This window comes from Hydractinia symbiolongicarpus, chromosome 8 (assembly GCF_029227915.1).
Source record: "Hydractinia symbiolongicarpus strain clone_291-10 chromosome 8, HSymV2.1, whole genome shotgun sequence".
Classification (NCBI taxonomy): Eukaryota; Metazoa; Cnidaria; class Hydrozoa; order Anthoathecata; family Hydractiniidae; genus Hydractinia; species Hydractinia symbiolongicarpus.
In genome coordinates, this window is record NC_079882.1 from 13,064,127 (window position 1) to 13,072,111 (window position 7,985).

Sequence of the window (7,985 nt, forward strand, 5' to 3'; positions counted from 1 at the left end):
GTTGTATTAGAAAGTATATTGTCTGAAGTATAAAAAGATCATACACAACGAGTTCTTAAAAATGATTTTGTAAATTGGAAAACCAGAGTACATATAAATTCAGGAGAAACCTTAATCTTGTACTTATGAGGGTCCTACAAAGGGGGTCCTAGTGCATTTAAAGCTCCCATTTGAGGTACGAAAATCGTGCAATCACTGCAATTGCTCAACTAGACAACCACCTAAGATATCAATCTTATTCTCATGCTGAACGCTAAGAAGAAATAATTGATTCACACTTTTATAGCTCTACTGCAAGGCTACCAGTAGTTAAGTTCAAAGTTCAACACAATATAAATACCGTAATTATCTTAAATAGCGCCGGGGCGCTAATTTTATTTTCGTCCTTCCAGAGGGGGTACTCATTTAAGGGGGCACTAATTCAAGCCAAGGCGCTAATAAAAAAATAAATATAAAATACCGTATCACTTTAATATTTTTTAAAAGAAAAACAAAATACAATACTGGCGAAACTTCTATGTCTACGTCTCCTTCTTCATCCTCGTCAACTAAAATGAAAGAAGGAAGCTCATCCTCACTCTGCCCTTCGATAACAGTAAATGGGTTTGTTTCGGACTCATTAAGGTTAACAGCTGATCTTTCAGTGCGGAAAACCCTTTCTCACATGGCTTCCGTCAACCAAAATGTTCAAAGCGCCTGCCTTAAAGATTTAGAAATAAGTTCTGGCGTCATGCCTTCAGTATCCATTTGACAATAACACAACGTTGTGGCGATTTTAAGTTTCCTGCATCTGTGAGGTTGTTTATACCATCTGTGGATAACCATTCATCTATTCCTCAGAAACTTTAGCTTTAAATGGTTTATTCCACGACACGTCCGGAGTTTGGATATATTTTGTACATCTCCCCGGAACAAGCAGACTTTCAATTTCCTTTGCTTCAAACTTTTGCTGACAAAACCCTCCATATGGCATTCGTAGATATCCCAAGCAAGCAGGCGCTTAGCAAACAATAAAGATCCCAAAACCTTTTGAACAAACTCATTTGTTAAGGGTGTATTCTTCCAGCCATTTTCAGATGATGCTACGAAAGATTTTCTATGAAACTCTTTGTTTAACTGACTGACTTCACGCTTTGCACCCTTAAAAAAAAAAAAATGGTTTCATCTTCTGACCATCGAATCCGGCCGTTAAGCACACTGACACACGTGCTTTCTCGTGACCAGTCGATTTTAACACAACATCTCGATTCCCTTTTTTGTAGTAGTTGTTGTTCCGACCATATCTTGCCAGACAGGGGTTTCATCCATGGCGTAGATTGGAGAGAGTTCGAAATTGAACTTCTGTTGTAATCTCCTTGCGTGAATAACGTATGAAACAAATTTTCCAATAAGTTGTTCTGGGTCCTTCTGGGCTATAGAAAGTCCGTGTCTACGCATAAAGTAACGTAACCACCCGCGGCTTGCTACAAATGATTCTGATGTTTCAGATGATGTTTGTGTTGAATTAAATATGATTTTTGCTTTCTTCATAATGAGTATGCAAGAAACTCCTAAGTTCTTTTCACGACAATCATAAATCCATTCAAGAACTTTGTTTTCGACAATTTCATGGGCAGGCTTCCGACCAGTGCCATCTAACATTTTTCTTTGCTTTTCAAGTGGTTTGCTGCACTGTTCACTGATTTGTTCTTTTTTATTCTTCCATTCACGAATGCGACGTACATCAACGTTAAATTTTCTGGCTGCAAGACGATTACCATTTAGCTTGGCGAACTTCACTGCTTTCAATTTAAAGTTGAGTGTGTAACTTTTAATTCTTTCGAATGTGAAACCATTGCAATGCAATGATGCAAGCAAAACGCAAATTATATTGTTTGTTTTAAGCAAGATGGCGAGGCAAACAACCTTTTTTAAATACGAAATGTATTGCAAAATTGAATTCAACCCGTTAATAAGAGGACATCATGTTTACAAAAGATGCTGGACACCTATCATGGGAGAGACGTTTTAGTAGGAAAAGATACCTGAGAAGAGGCTATTGAATACGATATACGCGATTGGCCTTTTTAAGAAACAAGAAGCCTTGCGGCTTTAAGATTTCCATCATTAGCCTAAAGGATTTTGAAATTTAAAGTAGACCTTGAAAACGGAGAATTATGGGGTAAACAAATCACGAGTGTCACAATGCTCAACTATTTTTGTAACTAACATGCAATGTTAAAATACAACTCAATAAACAAAAAATAAAAATTTTACATAGCTATATAAAGTATTCTAAAATAACAGTTAAAACTTTAACTGCATATTCTTGAAACAGGAAAATTCTGGAAATTCCAGAATACAAATCTTGCTATGTAGAAACTTGACGATTCGAATATAATAATTTCTAAACAAGTTCAATTTGAATGATGAAGTAGTTCATTGTTTATTAATTCAGTAATAAATACATATTAGCATTTGAATATTTCATTTTTTGAAAATGATGATGGTACATGGTCTAATAACAGCTAATCTAGTACGTTTAAAATAAGAAACAAGAATACAATTTTACCATAAACTGCCTTAAAACCAGGTTGTTTAATTATTGTCTCTTTAACCTCTCTTTGCCTTTTTGATTTAAAAAGGGAATTTAATACAAAGATACAAATCCATGCGATGTAATGCACAGATATATTATATATATAAATATGTATATAAATTTAATCAGGCAAGCTTTTGATATCTTTCTTAAACAAGTAACATATTAAGCAGGCGATGCATGATTTTGAAACCTGTGGACAATACAGGATTTATTTTGTTGAAATTGATTTATTGAATTAAACTGATTGTCATTGTTTTGTTTGACAAATTGAATCCAACAAGTTGAAACATAAAACGGTACACACACAATAAATTTGTGGATTTGAAAAATCGAGGGTCCTTTTCGTGAGATTTTTAAAAATCAAGTCATTTCTAAGAAATCTCAGAAAAATATTTTTGTGATACTATGGGTGAGTTAAAGAAAGATTTTCAAGCAAATTAGGCACAAGGAGAACTGATAATTAGCCAGTAACAGAATAGTTAGCCGTTTTCAATGGCGCCATAGCTTGGTGGTTAAACTCTGACACTTTGTGCGGGAGAACAGGGTTCGATTTCACTTAGCAGTAATTTAATGTTGGGAAGTGCTACCATAGCTCCGTGTTAACGCAAGCCATGTGAGAAAAGTAGGGGAGATGACACACTATGTGGGCTGTTAGATGCTACAGGGAGTTGTCTGGTGGAGCGAGGACCCTAATTGAGTCTGCATATCTTAAAATGAGCATTAAATACTCTAGGACTCCCTATGTAAGCTATAGCCATATAAAATATACAGACATCCTATTTATCTATGCAGAATAATTATATATGCGGTGCGTACAGTATAATTAGCCGCTTATACAGCTACTTATACGATATATATCTTTTTACTTAAATTTTCACTTTTCTTCGTTATCGATCTCCCCATAGCCATCTATATTTATATAGATCAACATAAAGTTGTGCTTTAATTAAAATCAAGAAAAAGAACAAGAAACGATTTTGCAAAAAAAATATAATTTTACTGTAGCTAGCAGTACATATATGCGAGGTTTCCACTATCGCAGATTGCTGGAAACTAAGTTTCTTTTCAGATTCTGTACGGCAATGCTTTGCAGGTGTGACTGCTTATGCGCAGTGAGTTAGTATTTCAGGCGATTCTCGCAAGGGTTCTTCCTCGATCGTCAGTTGGCCTTGGCGTCGCAAACATGGCGGACGAAGAAATCCAAAAGATTGTCGAAGCAAAACTTGCCAAGGATCAGGAATCAACTTCAGAAGCTGCTGCTACCGTTGCAGAAACAATTGCCAAAAGGTTCCTAGAAAAGAACGAAAAGAAGGTAGAAGCTACTATAGAAGAACAACGCAACTTACAGTCAAGTAACTTAAAAGGGCGAGGTAACCAAAAACAGATGGAATTCTGCACCAAACTGCTTACTACATTAGACAGAGCGCAAGAGAGCATCGCTGAAAATGAAGTTAATGCCACTAAAGAACACCTTGAAGGTAAGAAGTTAATACGGAAACTTGTCAAACTTATACGGTTAGCGGATAGGGAGGATTGGCGAACTGCTAAGGAATATGAAAGCGATGATCTAGCCTCTAATTCTGAGGACGAGCGCGCCATAAACAGAGCAATAAGAACAGCAAATGCTAAAAAGGAAAAAATTAAAAAAGCAAAGTTACGATTTAAGCCTGCGGAAACTCGCAGAAGATACTTTAATTATCACAGTCAAAATACTACGTTTGTTCTCAACGTACGAAACCCCACATCTACATGGTCTTATCCGCGATTATGTTGGATTTGTCAAAAGCAAGGACATATTTCGGCGTATTGTCCTACCAAAAATCTTTGCAACTTACCTAACATCCAAAGTAGCGACAGAAGATAAAAGTTTTCTGAACTATTGCAGACAGTCCGATTTGTGTTAAATCTTTAATTTTACGTTTATTTTAATTTTCTCGTTGTAGCCAGTCAAAATTGGGAATTTGAGTTAGGCAGTACAAATGGCATCTCCGTAGTTGGTAACCTAAAAAAGAACAAAACATTTTAGGAAGACGAATTAAAATGTTCTCCATATGTTTTGGGCATCATAAAAAACGGTTATCGTTTACCATTTAAAACAATGCCGTCAAATTTTTTTGCTAAAAACAACGCTTCTAGTTTGAGACACAAAACTTTTGTCGAGGACAGTATTGAGGAGCTTCTTTTGCAAGGTTGTATCGAGGAAGTCGAAACTATGCCATACTGCTGCAACCCGCTCACTGTAGCCGAAGGAAAATAGTTAAGGCTTGCTTTAGACTTAAGACATGTGAAAAATATTATTGAATTTCCGAAGTTTAAATACGAAGACCTTAAAGTCACAGCATTTAAAGAAGGATTTTTATTTTTCAACCTTCGATCTTAAACGATCTTAAAAGCGGTTATCACCACATAAGCATACAAGAACAGGATAGGACATTTCTTGGTTTTTCATGGACATACGGCAATGGGTTGACAAAATTTTACCACTATCAAAATCACATTGTATTTAGACGACGGTATTTTATGCGCAAAATCATATTCTTTAACAAAATTTCAAGCCGGTCTTGTTCAAAACGATCTACATAATGCAGGAGTTATAGTTAATTTAAAAAAGTTGCATTTAGAACCAGCGCAAATTGGAACTTATATAGGATTTAATATCGACACAACAAAAATGAAATTTTCCGTACCAAAACAGAAATATATAAAACTTTTACATCTGTTATCTACTGCTGTTAATTCCAAGTCGGTGAGCGCAAAATTAATTTCAAGAATTGCCGGTTCCTTGATCTCTATGTCAATTGCAATAGGCTCGTTGACTAGACACTAGACAAATGTACGCGCATTTATTGTGTCCAGAAAAAATTGGTACTCCTCGATGGATATAAGTGAACCTCTTAAAAAAAAAAAAGAGTTGTTATTTTGACTGGTAAATTTAGAAAAATCAAACGGATTTAGAATCAGGGTTAACCCGACAACGACTAAAGTAGTTTACAGTGACACTAGTAGCGGCAGGTATGGCGATTACATAGTAGAAAGGCTAGATAAAACAATAGCAAGGGGCGACTTCACTTCCTCAGAAAAACAAAACAGTTCTACATACCGAGAATTGCTAGCAGTTAAACTTATTCTCGAGGCATTGGAAAGCAAACTTGCGAACGAAAACGTTCAATGGTTTTCGGACAATGTCAACGTCGCTCGAATAATCGAAATTGGTAGCACTAAGGAACATTTGCAACTTTTGGCTATTGATATCTTTGGAATTTGCCTTCGTACCAATATAAAATTATTCGCCTCGTGGATCCCTCGCGAACAAAACTCTACAGCCGATTTTCTTTCCAAAATTAAGGATACAGATAACTGGAGCATAGACACAGAGTCATTTCTTTTCATACAAAAAGAGTTCGGAAAATTTACAATAGATCGATTTGCCGACGACCTAAACAAAAAGTGTGATAGGTTCAATTCAAAATATTTTTGTTCCGGCTCAGAAAGCGTTAATGCATTTTCTTGCGATTGTTTAGGAGAATTTAATTGGTTTTGTCCACCTATTAGTATGGTTGGTGATACTTTAAAACACGCGAAATTGTGCAGAGCCGATGGCGTATTATTGGTCCTTTTGTGGACATCGTCTTATTTTTAGCCATTATTATCTTCCGACAGGGAATTTTTTGATTCGTTTATAAAGTCGTTTATACTGCTGGACCCATTTTACATTAATAACACAGGTTGTAAATCTGTTTTTAATGGTTTTGCTAATTTTTATGCAATAGCAATGTTACTTCGAGTCCCATAGGATATCGTGAACAAACTTAATTATAGCGATCAATTGACTGTTTTCAGCACAGCGCCACACAGGGCTATATAATTTCACGATACCTCAAATTATATAGCTGGAAGACTTGTAATAGGTGCTTTGCGCGCTCAGTAAAGTTTGCGCGCTCATAGTTTGAGAACATTACTGGAAAATTATTTCTATAACTTCTAAGATGTAATGTAGAATTCAATTTATGTTGATTACGCAAACTTTGTATTAATTAATCAACTAGTTGTTCTTTTTTGACAGATCACCTCAACATTGGCATCTAGGAGAAACTAGATTCTATTAGGGACGAGTCTTTACGACAAAAAGCTGCTAACCTACCAGCTCTTTTCAACGCAGCTTTTGCTCCAGGGACAATCAGTAAATATCGTAGGGCATGGCATAGGTGGGTGAAATGGTCCAGTAACTATTTTGAAGTTTTACACTGTCCGGCTGACCCGTTCTTCGTTTACATTTTTCTAAACGATTTAGTCGTAGAAAAGAGTTCTGTCAGTACAGTCATTTCGGCTTTTTGTGGAATTCGATGGGGAAACCTAAATACAGGTCTTGAATCGCCTACAGACAGCCCAATTGTAAAGTTAGCATTCGAAGGAGCTAAACGGCTACTTTCAAAAAATAGTACAAATCGTAAAGAACCATTTACTGCGAAAATGATTAAGACATTGGTGTCTAAGTATGAAAAGTCCGAAAATTTGATGCATTTAAGGTTCATAATTTTATGTATTTTTGCTTCGCGGGCTTCTTTCGTATAAGTGAACTCCTGAACATTAGACTGAAACACTTAAAATTAGAAAAGGATTCTGCCCAAATTTTCATTGAAAAGTCAAGAACAGATCAGTTGAGAGCAACACTGTCTATATTGCAAAAAATGACAGCACTGCTTGGCCATTATATTGGCTACACAAGTACTTAAAAGTGTCAAAAATTTCAGATCCAGAGTCTTTTTTGATCTGCAGGTTAGCAAAGAACAAACATGGTCATAACGCGATAGGGAATAAAGCAATTTCATACATTGCTGCTCGAAAAACATTCGTCAAACACCTAAGCAAATCATTTCATGATTGTGGCCAATATGGATTGCACTCTTTAAGATCAGGGGGAGCTTCCGCAGCTTCTAACAATGGAGTTACCGAGCGATTGATAGAGAGGCACGGTCGCTGGTCTCCTAGCAGCACTGTCAAAGACAGATACATAAAAGATAGCAAAAAGAAACATTTCGACATTTCTTTGATATAGCAGCCTACAGACTTGGGCTCTTTTACCCCTCAGTGTATTGTATATGTGCTTTGCGGTTTTTCTTCTCTACAATCCCAGACAAAATATAGTGGCAATTTTCATAAAATACTGTTTCTCTCACCCCCCCCCCCCCTCCCCCTTATCAGTGTTGCTTCTATGCGTCAGGGCACAAAACAAGGCCTAAATCAACTCTGATATTGGGGGAAGGGGGGTACACTGAATTTTCACTGGAAAAATGACATTTTGCCACTTATTTTGTCTGGGATTGTAGAAAAAAGGCTATAAAGCTCCCACGTTTGGATCCATGGGCTAGAGAAGTTTTTTCATCCAGTTGCTGATCATCATGCC